The sequence below is a fragment of the Poecilia latipinna genome, unplaced genomic scaffold (assembly GCF_001443285.1).
Source record: "Poecilia latipinna isolate Pla-1442-1.1 unplaced genomic scaffold, P_latipinna-1.0 Scaffold2147, whole genome shotgun sequence".
Taxonomy (NCBI): Eukaryota; Metazoa; Chordata; class Actinopteri; order Cyprinodontiformes; family Poeciliidae; genus Poecilia; species Poecilia latipinna.
The window spans coordinates 28,061-46,057 of record NW_015114763.1 but is presented as its reverse complement, the minus strand read 5'-3'; the positions used below and the strand labels follow the sequence as shown (position 1 = coordinate 46,057).

At 36.0% G+C, this 17,997-nt stretch overlaps 1 long non-coding RNA gene across 1 annotated transcript in view; it reads left to right on the top strand.

Annotated features, from left to right (window-relative positions):
- LOC106936450 (uncharacterized) overlaps window positions 1-915 on the top strand; it is a 4,784-nt gene extending 3,869 nt beyond the window's left edge. Inside the window, exon 2 of the long non-coding RNA XR_001422138.1 lies at window positions 683-915. This is a non-coding gene — a long non-coding RNA (uncharacterized LOC106936450). The remainder of the gene's footprint in view (window positions 1-682) is intronic.
- The last annotated feature ends 17,082 nt before the right edge of the window (window positions 916-17,997 follow it).

Genomic DNA, 17,997 nt, shown 5'->3' with positions numbered 1-17,997 from the left:
CTCTACACACACACACACACACACACACACACACACACACACACACACACACACACACACACACACCCACACACACACACACACACACACACACACACACGCACATGTTTGTGTTGCTATCTTTGTGGGGACTTTCCATTGACTTCCATTCATTTCTACAGCCTAAACCTTACCTAGCCCTAACCCTATCCACCACATACCTAACCCTAACCAACCAATACTCAATTCATACCTTAGCCCTAAATCTGACCCCTGACCCAAAAACAGGGTTTCCCCTTGTGGGGACCAGGCTCCGGCGATTGGTCCCCACAACGTAGTATATGTCAGGAAAATCGTCCCCACAAGGTATTACAAACAAACGCGCGCGCACACACACACACACACACACACACACACACACACACACACACACACACACACACACACATATAAAGGCTTAATTACTGCTCTGAATATGTTATTCTTTCAGCAAATAGCTGTTTTTTGAGTCTGTATAGATGAATTGATTACTAAATTAGTTGATGATTTGTGATTAATACGATTAATCATGATTAATCCGATTAATCGTGTCAGGGTTGTCTTTTTGTACCTGTGCATGTTGAACATTTTTATGTGTTTTTCGGGGAGAGGAAGAGAAAGTGAAACTTTTGTCCTCTGTTTGATCTTCATATCCGTTTTGTAGTCTGCATGTGGGTTTTTTTCCAGACGGACTGATTCCTGTAGATCAGAGATGAGACGTAATGCAGGGGCAGATAAGATATAAAAGTCTGGAGAAATGTGAAATGAATAAATGCATAATTCAGAGAGGAAGAAGAGGAAAATGAGGCAGAGCGATCACCTTGATCTCCGCACCTCGTCGCGTCACAGCGATGGCTTCGTTTTGCTGTCACAACCAATAAAAAGATAGGAAGCGTTTTTATATCGTTTACTGTCTTTGAATTAAATTACACATGAATTGGATATTCTGCTTAAAGCCTTGCATCTCATTTATTTTAAATGGGTTTTCATATTTTCTAGGATGTGACCATTTTTTATCTTTGGATGTAGCTGACACAGCTTTCGAATTTAGAAAAATCATAAAAATTTAAAAGAAACAAAGCTGTTGATATTTGAATGTGGATAATAATAATAATTATTGATGAACTAATCAGAGATTTGTGACCAGAGTTTCTCAATTTTTGTCAAGCTTTAACCTGCCAACATCAGTTTTGATCAGTTCTGAATTATTTTTAAGAATTATGGCGTTGCAACCATTCAACTGTGCAGAACGCTTGGTTGGACTTAGCCCCGCCTTCGAGGACAAAGCTCCTCCCCCACTCTGCCCCTTCAGACTAGCCAGCAGCAATTAGCAAACACTTGGTGTAAGTGCTCTGCTGAGCTCATTATAGGAGCTACGTCTCAGTTAAACTCTGGTAAAAATGTTGTTAAAGGGTCAATGGAGGAGCCGTGTTGTTTTGACTTCCTGAAGGCGGAGTTTCAGAAAGAGCAGGAGCTTCTTAAAGAGACAGAGGCCCGATGCCAAGGCGTTAAATTAGGAAGTTTTTTAAAAATTCATATTTGATGTATAGAGAATTTTTATAACTGAAGGTAACATAGTTATTTGTGCTATAAAATGTTTACTTGGAAACACAGTACTGCCTCTTTAAGGAAAACTGTAAAATTTTTTCGATATTAGCAGAAAGTTAGCAGCTGAATCCCCCTGACATGGAAATAATATTTCTTCATGTGTCTGTGGTGTAAAAACGCATTAAAAGCATGTTTTAATTCTCAGCTGAAAGGGTAGATGTTATCTCTCTCTGCGATCTCGTTTCTGCAGACCAAGCTGATTAAACGCCAGCAGTAATTTTATTAGTTACCTGTTCCCCAGCGCGCATTACCTTCACATCCGCCCACACGCAGGCCGCAGCGTGTGTGTTTGCGTTTCAGTTTTTGCAGTTTCTGTGTGTGTTGAAATAAGTGTGGATGCGTAGGCAGAATCCCCTGTTGGCTTAAATCAGCAGAGCTGTGCCATTTTTTATTTTTTTCCCCCTATGCTGGTCCTCTTGATAGTTTTTTTTTTTAATTTTAGCTTTGCTGGAGGTGCAGCATCTGTGTCTGTGTGATCCAGAATATAAATCAGTCCCTTCTTCGCCGTCCCGTTCTCTCATAAAAAGATTCAGCGACTTCAAAGGTGGGGAGTGGGGGCAGCGGGAGCGCTGATAAAGTGAAAGTGGGGGTCGCCAGGAAACTCTCAGGTGAGCTGAAGATGTTACAAATGGGTACCAGCAGTCGCATTAATCCTGCCTGGCTTCGCTTTTGTCTCCGCTGCCCTGTTTCATCAGCTTTTCATGTCCCAGAGAAGTCAGATTTGATCTTTCAGTGAAAGGGAATGACGGGCTTTTATCTTTATCCTGTTTCCACTTCCAGTTTCCAAAAGTCTTCCTGACATTCAGCTACAGGCCTGCAGCAATAATCAATAAATCAGCTAACTGCATAATAAATTAATTTCTATATTTAGGATTTATCGTTTTTCTTTTTTCTCTATATATTTCTTCCACAAATGATGAAAGTCTTCAGTTTGGTGCATTGGGCTCTCTTTTTGTTTACAGACTTTATAATTCATTTTATTTTCTGTTTCTTTTATTACTTTGGATATTTAAAATGTCTTCCAGTTCCAATTCATTAGAATTTAAAGTTTATTGATATTAGAGAATGTGTTTTTGCATTTTTATGCCATTATTATTCTCAAAACAACGATATTATTGTTTATTGGAGTAACTTCTGTGAGTTTTTTATCGTGTCTGTCCTACATTCGGCCCATCCTGGCACTTCACGGCGTAAAACCCGACTTTAGGTTGTTGCTGGGAGGGAAATGTTCATCAAATCACAGACAGGCTCTTTGTCTGCCATTCCTCTTGCATCCTGGTTGCTAAATGTCAGACTTGCTGGCCCGGCGTTGCACTGCTTCGTGGATGACTGGCCTCAGGGGAAACGAGGGAAAACTGATTTTATTTCATGGAATGAGGAGTCTTGACTGTGCTGGACCCAACATCCACCCATCATCCATCATCTCTCTTATCTTCTTTCTTCATCCGTCTCTTGGGCTTAAACTCCTCTCCTCTTGATCTCAGCACAGCGGGAGGAAGAGTTTGGTTTACAGTTCTGCTCAAAACTCTTGAATCATTCTTTATTTGTTTAGAGTTTACTTAAAGAAAGCCACATTAAAGGTGATCTTTTGTGCTTCCTCAAACTTCAATTTGAATCTAGTAAAGCATTAATTGACAATTAAGTTGATTAATTGTTTGGCTATTAGTGTGTTACTACGGTGTGTTAAGGCCATTGTTATTCTATATAAAAACAAAGAGCAAGTTTCCGGTAAAAAAATGTCTGAAATTTTCTAGAAGAACATGGAAATTTGAGCTTGAAAAGTAAAAAAATTAGTACATTTCTCAGTATCAAAAGTAAAAAATTTGCTGGAAAAAAAATTGAAGTGTCAAAAGTTGAAAATTTGCTAAAAGAAAATCTGAAACTTTGAAATTAATCTCAGAAATGTAGAAAAAGAGGAAGTTTCTGAGTTTCAGAAGTAGACAGTTTGCTGGAAAAAAATAGTCTCAGAAATTTTAGAGTAAAAATATCTAGAAATTCTTGAGTTGACCAGTCCAACATTTGCTGGAAAAAAATCCTGAAATTATTTAAATTAATTCAGAAATCTGGAATTTTCTTTTATAAATTTGTGTTTTGAAAGTCAACATTGACTAGATAAAAACTAAGAATTTTTTAGATTAATCTCAGAAATTAAAAAAAAAAAAATTGATAGAAAAAATTAAGAAATTTTGACATTAATCTCAGAAATGTTCTATAAAAACATGGAAGTTTCTGATTTTCTAAGGTTGAACATTTTCAGCTTTTGGAACAGGAATTTTCTTGTGTTGGTGAAAATTTTCTCGTTTTCTTGCGCCGTCGCAGTGTTTGGTGTCATCTTAAGAGACCCAGATTTCTGTATTTTCGCTTCCCCACAGCTTCACTAGCAGCAGCTGTAATCATTGCGCCGCCATAGATGCTGATGCTTAAAGATGTTTATTGTCCTCATGACAAGCATGATGTTGAATATTGTTTCTCCAAACAGTCGGGCTGTGGAGCGTCTCTGCAGAGGGAACAACCCTGCCAGAGAGGCTTTTTTAATAAATCCTCGGCATGTCCACAGCCCTGTCGCCATGGCAACCCAGGCTTGGATTGTGCGCTTGTGTTTGTGTGTGGTGCTTTGTCTTGTGTGTGTTTTCTTAATTGGACCGTGTGTGAGGTGGGTTTTCTGTTAGAAACGGCTTGGAAGAAACACTAATTTCCCAATTAATTTGTTTTGATTTAAATCGAGTCAAATTACTTATTTATAATGTTCGTTTGGGGGAAACAAAAGTCAATTATCAGATGTACATCAATGTCCTTAAGTCCCAGTGGAGGAGAAATGTTGAAAAAGAAGAACATGTTTTTAATTCTTGGAGAGAAATTCACCTAAAATTAATCGGATGAATTATTTCAAACCAACAGAAACGGATCACTGACCGCTGCCGAAGAAAAAATCATGTGAAAACCCTGATCCAGCTTAAAAATAAATGTGGTTGGCATTCGTAAAATTTTTGACTGCACTTTAAAAACTGTGCTGTAAGATTTGGTGTTTACAGATTTTTTTCTTGTTTTTGTTGCAAAGAAGACAAGATGTCACATAAATGCGTCAAAATTTTACCAAGTTTTTGTAGTTTCTGATGCAAATATCTTAGTTCACTTGGAAATAGACTAAAATAACATAAAGTAGCTTTTCAGAAAGATATCGGAACTTGTTTTAAGTTAACAATTCCTTAATACTGATGAAAAAGAACTAGTCCCACTGGCAGAATATTTTAACTTGTAACAAGACATTTTTCCGTGTTATAAGTGAAATGAAATTAGTTTTTGTCTCTTGAATGAGTTTTGATTCTCAGTCCTATTGAGTCTCGGGTTATCCCTGTTGCTTAGCCACCTTTGTTTATTGCACTTTTTCCTTCCACTCAATTTTTCATTAATATGTTTCAAAGCAGAACTCTGTCAGCAGCTGTAGCTTCTTTATCAATAACCTATTGGAGGAATAACTGTTAAGACTTTTATGATCGTGATTTAACATTTTTGTATTAAAATATATGAGTACGTACATATATATTTACTGGTTTTATGTAATATTCTATTTCAAGTTTTGGATTTTCATCATAATCACAATTTACAGGGAAATTTGGAGATTTAACTGTTTTATAAAATTATCAATTGCTCAAGTCATTAAAATTAAATTTCTGAAAACAAAACATAACTTTTCAGATGTTACTATTCATAATGACTGAGTGTTAGATAAGGAAGTAAAATAACGTTTTATGATAGTAAAGTCATCATTTTTACTTTATTTTAACATTTTATTACTTCTCATATTAGTACTTTTTTCTTGTATTTCAACTTTATGAAATACCTTGACTTCATTCTTATAGTTTGTTTAATTTTAAATTTTTGCTCACTATGATCGTAATACTCCATTGTAATCCATTAAGATTTGTCTTCAGAAAGAAAAAGGTAAGATTTAGAACGAAACAATGAGTTGAATGCAAGTTCTTGATGTAAATCAAGTTTAATAAGTAAAAACAACCTTTCTTAAATTAGCAATAATGAATATTATATATAAAATAAAATGGACCACTCTTTATGTTTGTCTGTAGGCTTATTCACTGCCAACAGTAATAATTTTATTTTGTCTCAGAAATAATTAAAAAGGAACTTGAATAAAGAGCTATATTGGGTTGCAGTAACTGTTTTTGTTAAAGAAAATCTTTGCTTATTGTAGAGAACCTTCAGAAACGGCTTTCCTTCATGACTAGAGATCTGAAAAACTTCAGATCAAAACTTTCTATAAATATCTCAATGTGATCTCAAAGCTAAGAACAAAAATAAAATCCCCTAAAAAGCTGAGATCATTTCCCAGCAGATAGTTTTGATGTTTATACTCACAAAATATCAAAGTAAGATCATATAAATTTAGATTCCTAACCGTTTTTAACTGAAAATGCACAAAAAATTAAACCTGAATGCGATCTAATATCTTCTTCTGCTGTAGTTTTTTTTTTCTTCATTTTCTGCCAGCATTTTCTTCTCCACTAACACGTTTCTGGATGAAGAGATTTTAATTAAAATGAGCGACACACTCTCGCTGATTATGTGAGGAAACTGAAAGAAGACCCTGGAGATGTTGCACTGAAAGGCCTGAAGCTGCAAAGCATCACTTTTGTGGAATAATTTAATAAATTAACGCTTTATTTTCTCCCCATCATCCATGTTTTCACGGTTTCCAGCTTCTCTCACCTGCATTTTATTTTTAGGAAACATGTTGATGTTATTTATAACCACAATTGTTTGATGGAGCCTTTGAGCGGTGAGCTGCAGAGTTAATATATTTATTATCTGTTTCCTTTACAAATGTGCATAAATCTTTTTTCGATACTTTGTAGATTTAGATTTTGTAACTGGCATTTCAATTAATTAAGGAATGCTGTTAAAGTCACATGTGAATAAGTTTAACATAATCACGTCATTAAAAATAATGCCTCGCTATAATTCTCCAACCACTTCCTGTTTTCTTCTTTGTCATTTCTGCCAGTAGTAGCCTCTGGTTGTTGCTCTTGTGACTTGTGTGATGCAAAAACTGTTTCCATTGTAGTTTTGCAAATCTATTTTGATACGCCCAAAACAATTAAATGTGAGTTTTTTTTCAAAATATGTTCCCATTAATCGAATTCATTTACATAATTCCACTTTACCCAATATTATGTTCAATGGAAATGTGTGGAAAACAGTTTCAGTTTTAGTGTTTCCAGTTATTAAGAATAAATTAAAATCATGTGAATAAATTTGTTCACGCAACTAGTCATTAAAAACGTTGCACCTCCAACTACTTTCTGTCATCGTCTTCGTTATTTCTGCCTGTAATAACATTTTCCTAGAAAATTTTTAAGTTTCTGCGTGGAAATTTACTCCTTATTGATCTACAATAGCAACACGAGTCGCGTGACCAACACGCTGTCGTTACTACTGTAGGAAACGACAAAGTGGACAACAGGAAGTGGTTGGAGGAGGATGATGGTGCAGCATGTTTTTTATTGACTTTAAGTGAACAAACATATATTTTGATTGTGTTTTTATTTAATTAAAACCCAACAATTCTTATTTATTTATTTTTTTTACATTAGTGGGATACTGACAAAGTTTTGTGCACATTTATACTCAAAATGCAGCCTCTGCAAGTTGCTTGGAGATGTTGTGCAGTGATTTCTGCTTAATTGAGCAGCATTGAATTGAACATGCCTTTTGATTTTTGTTTCTAGCATAAGTAAGAACAAGATCAAACATTCAGCCTGTTTGATGTGCAGAACTGCATGTCAAGTTGAGGTTTGATTTTTCTCCATGGTCTTGATTCAAAGAGACATTTATGGAAAGTCTTTGCATATTTTGTGGTTTCTGATGATTTTAAGAAGTGCAAAGAGTAAAGACTGTGTCAAAAGGTTTGTAGAAGCTGGACTACCAAAAAATACACACAAGTTTTAGACTTACAAGTCAGTTGTGTTTTGTTTTGATGTCTTGTTTTTATGAGCTATAGAACAAATATTTCAATTAGCATCTCCAGCATTTACATGGCATGAATGTTTGGAATTGATATAATTATATTTAATCATTTCTTTGTGCAGAAAATGGGGTTCATTATTTGGGAATTGTTTGGCTTTTTGATTTCAGTCAATACTTAGTGGTCTACAAAATAGTTTTGACATCTGGTAGTCTTTATTAAGGGGGAGCTATTGTGCAAAATTCACTTTTGGAAAGTTTTTAAGGTTCCATTTGGCCTTTTACAGCTTCTTAAAAGAACGCAAGCACTTAAACCCACCCAGCCGGTTTTTGGAACTGAGTTAATGTTTTTTGGTGTCTGGAAAATGAGCCGTTTCAAAAACCTCCCGATAAGTCACATTCCATGGCCGCTGCGCCATCATTTTCTTTACCCAACAACCACAAGCAGAGCTGCAGCGAGTTTGGTCAGCTGGTTTTAAGCCCCTTATGGACTGTACAATGGCTGCTGGAAAAGAGGAGAGTTTTTTTGTTGGTTTTGCAGGAGGCACCACTTCTGCTTTTCAAAGATGTACGATTGTATGATTGCCCAATTGAATTTATGAATTTGATTTGTTAAAGCCACAGATTCATAATAAGGAATGTTGTTTTAAACAAAACCTTGAAGTGCTTTCATCTAATGATATTCTGTTTTGATCTTCACCTTAAAGATAAAATCCTAAGTGATTAATTTATACCATTGAATTGTAATGCTTCAAAAGCCAGATGGAACAAGAATAATTCAACATTAAAATATTAATCTATATTTTCCAAACAGGCAGCAGATCCAACCAGCCCTTCACCAACAGTCAAATATAGCAGAAAATGGACAAACTTTGCTTTGATATGCACTTTGAAAAGACAAACCGATCAAATGACATGCTGAGGTTCAACCCTGTAAACAATAATTTGTGTCACAGCAGTGGGGCCAGGCAGATGTAGATGTTTTAAAACTATTATTTTCTCTCTGGGTCCTGAATGGAGCTGGTTGACAGATGGGGGCATCAACCTGTCAGACAAGGATGAGGGAATGCAGATGGATGTTTTTGCTTTAACCTATTAATGCACACGTCTTCTCACCTGTTTGGATATGCAGCTCCGCTTTCCACTTTACATGGAGACAAGCTTCGACATTAGCTGCATTTTTATTGGCTATATTACGGCTCAAACTTGAATTACGAAAATAAATTTGCCAAAAATTGAATATTTGAAGTTAAAAAACTCTAATTTTGATATTATTCTCAGAAAATATCTAGATATTTCTTGGAAATTTCTTAGCCTATAAAGGCAAATATTTTTCAGCTTTTGGAGCTCAGGGAATTTCTAAATTTTTTTCTAGAAAATTTCTGACATTAACCTCAAAATTTCTAAATTTTGGGTTATGGGCTCGCAGTTTGAAGTCCATCTCATTTATCAGCTGCCTGTGTTGTTGTGGAACAAAAAAGCCACAGAATCAATTCTACTCATCTTTTTTGTAGTGATCTGAAAGAGCTGTAGATGTTTTTCGCAGTACTGCAATGGAAACACTTTTTAGTCATGTGAGCAACTCCTGGAAGTTACCACTGGCAGAAACGAAGAAGAAGATGAGAACAGGAAGTAGTTGTTGGAGTGGCATGTTTTTAAAGACTGTGTGACCAAAGTTATCCAAAGTTATTCACATGGAATTTAAATTCTAGTTTAATGGAAACACAGCAATTGCAAAATCGTTTTTTTGACATTAGCAGAGTACAAAGTTTTGCGCAGATTTGAAATGGAAGCACAGCAACTGTGACATGTAATCAAAGACAGAGGACTCTGCAGTGAATACATATATATATATATATATCTCGCTCAGCTGCGAGCTCCTCTGTGTGTGAATACGTGAGGATAAATGGCGATACGAGGAGGAAAAGGAATCATTAGCAAGTGAACGTCTTGCAGTGCAGAAGCCAGAGGCTCCGCCCAAGGTGACTCGTCTCGGCGCTGCTGCTGTCAGGACCCGGCTGATTTATAACTTCTTCATGGAAAAGAGTTTGGGAGCCCTGCCAGCTCGAGCCGCTGGCTGCAGGCTGCAGTTACAGAGGCTCCTCTGACAACGCCTGCTCCCCAGGGAGCCGTGCTGTCATCAGACCTCATGCTATCGGAGTCTAATCGCTGCGTTATGAGGCTGTAAGTGCTGTCGTCACCGTGTCCCTGCTCCATAAAAGCTCCATCACTGTTCCCTCTTAGAGCCGCCCGCCTCTCCGCATGGCCACTGCCACTTTTATTTCACTTAACGCCAATTCAATTCAAGCTGCATTCTGGTGCTTTGAGATGCAATAATACTGCTCAAAAAACAGGATAAAGTTGGTTTATTATTTAGTGATTTAACACCAAATTGTACACATAAACAGTTTTATTTACTTGGCAACCAGGGCCGGCCAAAGCCTTTTTGGGGCCCAAAGCAGCATGAAGATGCTAAAACCAGACACTTTATCATTCCTAAGTTAGTCTGTGTGAAATGTACCTGCTATCAATAGCTTAATTTGTAATTAGCTTGCATCATATTAGTGACATTATAACTAGAAACTGTTTCCATGTTATAAATGAAATAGTCTTCCAGTGTAATCAGTAATTTTTCATCAAGTACATTAAGTATTGACTTAATACTAGGATCTTGCTGAAAAGTAACTTCTAAGTTAGTTTTGTCTTATTTCAAGTGTACTAAGATATTTTCTCCATTTTTGTGAAGTAAGTAATTCCTTGATATAGATGAAAAACGTCTTGTTCTACTGGGAGATTATTTTACTTATAACATGGGACAAATGTACTGCTAAAGGGGAAATAATCTGCCAATGGAACTAGCACTTTTTCATCAATATCAAGGAATTATTTATGTAATTCAAGCTCCTACACATTGCCAAAAAGTTATTTGTAAACAAGTTTTGTCTTATTTCCAGTGTACTAATACATTTTCACTAGAAACTAGATAAAAGTACTTGATACAATTCTGTTTTTACAGTGCACTGAGGAGAAATCCAATCAGCAAAATCCTCTGCTTCACAGTTAATAAGGCACTCAGCATTTTCCTAAGCAGTCATTAGCTGGATTAAATTACCAGTATTATGCTAACGAAAGCTCTGGGAATCTTGGCGTAAATCATTGTGACACAAGTTATTTACTTATTTCCACCCACTACATGTCAAATAGGCATTAGTGTGCGTGAAATCTGGAAATCTAATGTGAACTTTATGGAAAGGGTTCATGGGAGGCTTAAGGGGAATCAGCAGAAATATCAAGTTAAATGTGCTGTCACTGTCCATTCAGCGTGATCTCTGAACACGGTGCTCCAGCGTGTCTGTTTCGATAAACATTTCAGCTCCAAACGTCACTGTGGAGGATCCCACACCTGCCTCAGTTGCTGCCTTCCCACTCGCCTGCTCATTTGTTCATTTCTCACCTCCCGTCTCTGGAGATTTTTCGTTCGCAGAGATTCGGAAACACGAAACGCAAAATGACGTCCGAGGAGCGATTGTTCTTAAAGAAGGATCTGACGTTATGGGGGGCGGGGGCAGGATTCATACAGACAAGTTACATCATCACTTATTCTCTCCAGACACACTTTAAAGGTGACCTGTTATGCTTCCTTCCTTTTGGCACAAAATCATTCTTAGATAATGAGATTTCAATCTGCTCCGTTCAATCTGCCCTAAAACTTTGAGCTGTTTTAGGGCATCTTGCCACTTTAAATCCAAATAACCTGCTGCTGTTCACGGCCGCCAATTTAGCGTTTACAGTCACATAAAAATGGCTGCAAACAGATGCACAGTAACACAACTGTTCAGCTTTGAAAAGCACAAGTGGAGCCTCCTGCACAACCAAGAAGAACGCTGCAAGTGGTTTCTGGATGGTAAAATAATGAGGAGTCATAATACAAGAATAAAGTCATAGTATTATGACAAAGTCAAAAATACTGAGAATAAAGCAGTAATATTATGACTTTATTCTCTTAAAACTATGACTTCACTGCAAAAACAGAAAATCTTACCAAGTATTTTTGCACAAATATCTTAGATAAAATAAAACTAATTTACAAGTAGCTTTTCAGAAAAATTTTGTTTATTTTTAACTTTTATAAACAAACTATTGTTTTAAGACTATAATTCCTTAATATTGATTTTAAAAAAGTTCTGTTTCTGTTGGTAGGTTTCTTCACTTATAACACAGGAAAAATGTCTTGTTATAATAGAAATAATCTGCCAGTTGAACTAGTACTTTTTCACCAGTAGTAAGGAAATATTGACGTAAAACAAACTCATATTTCTTGCTAAAAAGTTACTTGTAAGTTTAATTTAAGTGTGCTAAGATATTTGCAAAAACACAAAATCTTGCCAAGTATTTTTAGTCTGGTTTCTAGTGCAGTGTATAAAACCAGTTGACCAAATATGCTGGAGTTCCACTGGGGTTGCTAGGTAACAGGGCTGTGCTCTGCTGGTGTTGCTAGGTAACGTGACTCAATAATGTGGAGGTCTTTGATTTTCATTAACAAACATCAACTTATTGCCAAAAGATCCACTTTGTGTTTTTTTTAAACGTTGGGCTGTGTTTTTAGAAGCCCAAATGAAAGCATTAAACGTCAGTGAAGCCTATATTTCGCCTCTTCTTCCTCCTCACAGAACTGCTGGGATTGCAGAAATCCTCCTAGAGATGATGAAGCACATTTTTTGGCCTTCTGTGATGCTGCTTGACCTTGTTGCTGAAGTATTTGACTTATTGTGGTACCGGTGGGTTTGACCTCCTCTTGCTCTCTCCGTTGGCTGGTTTCCGAGCTGACACATAGCAGGAGTTGTCTTCCGTGATTGGTTTGGACCCCGGGGGGGCAGCTGTGCCCAGAATGCCACTCTGACATTAACGTCGCTTCAGGTCCGAGGGCCGCGGAGCCGCGTTGATCTGCACTCGATGACCCAGGAACCCTGTGAGACATCACAGCCTTTAGGAACGATGCAACAGAAAAGGCTGGGCTGGTTTAATTAGTGATTAGTGTAATAATTCTACTGATTACTGTGGCGATTAATCAGATAACAAAGTGGGAATATTCTGCAGATTTTTCATTTAACCACTTAAACAGTTTTTATAAAATATTAGAAATATATTGAAAGACATAATTCCTTTTTCAAATAAAGTGAAACTGTCATTTGAGTTCTGGATAGAACATATTTACAAAGTATTTTTTAAATCTTACATGTAAAGTAAGTCTATATTAGTTTTTGCTTAATTATTGTGGCAAGTATGTTGTTCTTTCAGCAAATGGCCTCTTTTTAGATTGTATACTCTAGTTCACAATTAATCATTTACTGAATAAGTTGGCGATTAATTCAGTTAGCGATTAATCATGATTAATTATTCATCACAATTAATCGGCATAATTAATTACAATAAATTAATTATCTTACAAGTAGCTTTTAGCATAAAATAGAAGCTTGTTTTAAGTCAGTAATTCCTTAATATTTATGAAAAAGTACAGATTCACTCGCAGATTGTTTCATTTTTAAGAAGATATTTTCCTGATAAGTGAAATTGAACAAGTACTTTTAAAAAAATCAATATTAAGGCGTTGTTGACTTAAAAGAAGGTCCTATATCTTGCTAAGAAGCTACTTTTAAGTTAGTGAGCTAAGATATTTGTATTACAAAATAGTACTTTGTAAGATTTTGTGTGTTTTTTTTTTTTAGTGCATCCACTTGCTGCATTTTGTAGGTTGTGCAGGAGGCTCCACTTCTGCTTTTCACATCTGTTTGCAGCCATTTTCCTGTGCGAAGTAAACGTTGACCATAAATACTTTGTGTTAGGATTTTATGTTTAGATGCTGCAAAAACAGAAACTCCTACCAAGTATTTCTGGTCAACGTTTCTACAGCAAATATCTTAGTTCACTTGAAATTAGACAAATCTAACTGCCACAACTTATTTGATCCACTTTCTGATTATCTCACCTTTAACTTATTTTTTCCATTAAGAAATTCCTGACTTAAAACAAGCTCTTGCATTTTGCTGAAAAGTTATTAATTAGTTAGCTTTGTCTTATTTCAGATGTAATGTTTGGTAAGATTTTGTGTTTTTGCAGTGTGAACTGGATTCACTCTATTTGGGACCTTTCTATGCAAAATTATGCAAAGTTATGCACATTTTTCCTTACAGCATTAACTAAGGACTTGCAAAGCAAGTAATTAATACCTAATTTTCCTAATCAATTCCCCCTGTCTCAATTTCGGTGAAAAACTTTATTATTATTCAATGTTACCTTTTTACCTTTAGGGCAAATCTTCATTTCCTTGAATCTCATGTTTATGTTTCCCATACGGAATAAAAATAGTTGTTTTGTTGTCAATGTAAGCAACAATCTCAGGAGAAATCGGGACAATAAGCTCGAAGCGATGCAGACTGAAATGATCTCTTTGAGATGATGATAGTTATCATCTGTTCCAAGCAGAGCGGAGCCACATTACCGATTCCTTTCACCCTGCCTATATTTGTCCAGCGAGAAACACTCCCCCTTTCCATCGGATGATGGATGATGATGATGGCGAAGGCTGTGTAGGTGATGATGGATGGGGGATGATGATGGCTGTGATAATGGCGAACGCTGACTTGTTTTTGTTTTTATTTTAAGTTTGGGGCGATGAAGTTGCCTGGTGCAGAGAATCTGAATGCTGTCTGCGCTCTCATACATCACGGCTCTTATTTATCCTACAGGTGTGCCGCCACCTCTGCCAGAGTGACCTTATCTTGTCCTCATTATGTCCACATCATTACACACATGTTCCTGCATATCCGCGGACTCCACACTTGTATAAATAGTAAACTAGGCCAGAGCATCTCTGAGGTTTTGGCTTTGAGGAAAAAGAAAACTTTGGGGCTCCTTCGGTTTGTTTTCCTGCCCTCGTTTTTCCGCCCGGCTCTCCCTCTGCTGCCTGTTATCCGTCCCGGTTGGGGTCATCCATCTGGGGTCACGGGCTTGCAGTTTGAAGGCCAGCTCATTCATTAGCTGCCTGTGTTGTCGTGGAACAAAAAGGCCACAGAATCAATTGGGCATTAAAAGTCGACCTGTCAGCTGGAGAAATTAGATTTTTCTGGATGAATCCTCGGCCTGTTTAGGGACAATAGGAACGTGCAGCGCAGGGTGTCAGTTTTTGTGAAATTAATGACAAAAAGCATTCAGTAGCAAAAGTAGAAGAGGCGTCACTTTGGTATGAAGTGAAAAAAAAAGCACTGGGCTTGGTTTGGGTTGCTAGGTAACGGCACAGTGCCCATGGATTGTGACTTAACAATCAGGAGTTTTTGAAACGGTTCACTTTCCAGACACCAAAAATCATCAATTTACTGCTAAAAATCATCTGGTTGCTTTTTTTAAGCGCTTGGGCTGGTTTTAGAAGCAGTAAAAACTCAAATGGAAGTAAAAAAAATGTGTACAAAATGTAAATTTCACATAACGGTCCCCTTTAGGGAGCAAAAGATGAGACCTGGGTTTTCCCGGTAGAGGAGGGATTTGTAAGTGGACATAGTAAATATTTAATCATAGTAAATGATTAAATATTTTATGAATATAAAGACTCCAGAGAATCAGTTTGTCTGGATTCAATCTGGTTCTTTACTGTTAAAGTTCTCATGACTGCAGCAGATTCCTAATATGAAACATTTGGGTTAGCAACCACTGAGGGAAACCGCATGTTGTTGTGTCTTTAATTTGTGTTTTATTGGTCGTGGCCACTTTCAAAAATCCCCAGAAATGGATTTTCTTTTAGCTTTCGCTGAAATTCGTGGCACCTTTTCTACAAATTGGTAAAAATCCTATAATTTTTTTTTCAGCATTTAAAACAAAACAGCAACAAAATGTTGTTTGGTTGTCTAAGTCAAGATGTTTAGAGCATGCAGTCATTACATGACACACAGTTTTAGGTTAATATGAGTAAATAAGCTGTAAATTGTGTCAGAATACCCAATGAGTATATTTCTGTGTTTCTCTGGAGTTGGAGGGGAAGCGCTGGCGTTCTGCCCTGCTTTGGATTTGAATTCATGTATTACTGATGTGTGTGCGTGTGTGTGAGTGTGTGTGTGTTCACCTTTGGTATGGAGCCGTCACTGAGCAGACAGATGGAGGGGAGGGAGACGTCTGCAGAAAACATGTCGGCAGCAGCAGATCCACATTAGATGCTCAGGTGCTTCAGTGGGAGGGAGGAAGTGATGTCACAGCAGAGGGAGAAACTAATCCTAGCAACTGACACAGCAGGAAAAACGAAAGAGCCAGGCTACAGTCTGAAACACGCTGCCTGTGTTCAAATGAGTCGGCACACAAATAAGTTTCTTTTTTCAGGTTATTTTCTCACACTTTACAAATTGGAAAAGTTTTTGCCAAATTTGCAGAACTAATTTATGTTAAATTCATAAATCAGCTCAATCTCATCCACACAAAGGATCATACCCAGAAAAACATTAAAAATATAAGAATAATGTCTGGAATAAAGTCATTATGCGAGAATAAAGTAATAATATCACAAAGATAAAGTCAGGAGAGATAATGTAAGAATATGTAAATAAAGTCAGAATGTTAGGAGAAAGTCATACAAGAATAAAGTATGAGACTCATATTTCAGGAATAAATTCAGGATATTCTAACTTTATTCTCGTATTTTTTCAAAATTATTCTCGTAATATTTTATTAATGCTATGCGTTTATTCTCCTAACATGACTGTTCTCGTACAACGAATTATTTTACTTTTACTTTTTGATTGATGGGCTGAATTTCTTACACAAAAGATTAAATATTTAAAGGTATGTGATGTAAAGATTTGTTTACATTTTGAAAAAAGCTTAAAAAGAAGGCAAAATATTAAATTGTACTAAAAATACACTTCAAAACATACTAAAATGTATTCCAGCAACTGAGGCAAGAGAAACAAAAGTGAGGATTTAAAAAATGTGACAATAAAGAGAAGCAGATAAATACCAGGAGAAATCAAAGGCAAATCAATTAGACTTGATGATGCTGATTAAAAATATAATTGACAGCAAGAGAAAATGGGAAGTTTAATGTGCTGAACAGAAATAAAGCGATAAAATCTGAAATTGGTAGCAATTACCCTCCAGTTTGGCCGTAGTTTGTAAGAAGTGCTAAAGCTGAGTTATCTGTGTGTTTGTGTTTGTGCTGCTCCCAGAGGCAGAGCAGTAATGGTTTCATTAAACTCAAACTCATGTATCTTTGTTTTTCCCAGGGGAGAAGCAGCAGTCGGGTTAACCTGCAGAGCTGCAGCATAACAGACCGAGCACTGACCCAAAGACTTTCATCTACAGTAAATTCAGTAACTCATCACCATGCCAGAGGAATTTACAAAGATTATTCATGTAAATATTTCTGATTAACTCTGAAAATACTTTATAAATGTTAACATATTGCAGCAAAGACATGTAAAGATATTCTCGCAACCTAAATGGAAGTTAATGCAACATTTTTTTAAATTATTTTAAACTGCAAAATGAAACAAAATTGCATTGTTTTACAGTCCAAGTCTTTGAGGTACAACAGAGTATTTAGGCTACGCTAAGAAAATACAGAAAACTAAGTTACAAGAATAAAGTCATAATACGAGAACAATGTTGAAATAATATGGGAATAAATTCGAAATAGTACAACTTGATTTGGAATATTGTGACTTTATTTTTGTAACGTTAGAACTTTGTTCTCTTAATTTTCTTTTTTATGTAGTATATATCATTTTATAACATCTGAAGTTAAAATATTTACTTGACTAAAAATAAAATGACACAATGTGCCTGTAAAATACATAATACTGCTTCTTTAAAGTGTTACACTGCAAAAACATCTAACAAAGTATTTTTGGTCTAGTTTCTAGTGCAAATATCTTAGTACACTTGAAATAAGATAAAATTAAAATACTTTTGTAACTAACATATTGTTTTAGCTTTTATTATTACTTTTACTTATCTAACAACCCAGAACAGGAATTAGAGCAAACTTAGAGTCCAGAAAAAATAATTAACATCTACATTTTAGACTCTTATTCTTCCAACCTAGAAAAGGAATTAGATCAGAAGATACTTACTTATACTTATACCTACCCTGAATAATAGTATGTAGTTTATATATATAATATATATTTATTTACTTTGGATCAACATTATTAGATTTTTTTTTTTTTTTGCTCTTTCTTTTGGTTTATTTTGCTTGTATTTCCTTTTAATTCTTGTAAAGCGCTTTGAATAGCCTTGTTGCTGAAAATGTGCTATATAAATAAAATTACCTTATTTTGTTTTAGGCCAATAATTACTCTATATTGATGAAAAATTGCTAGTTCCCCTGACACATTATTTCACTTATAACAA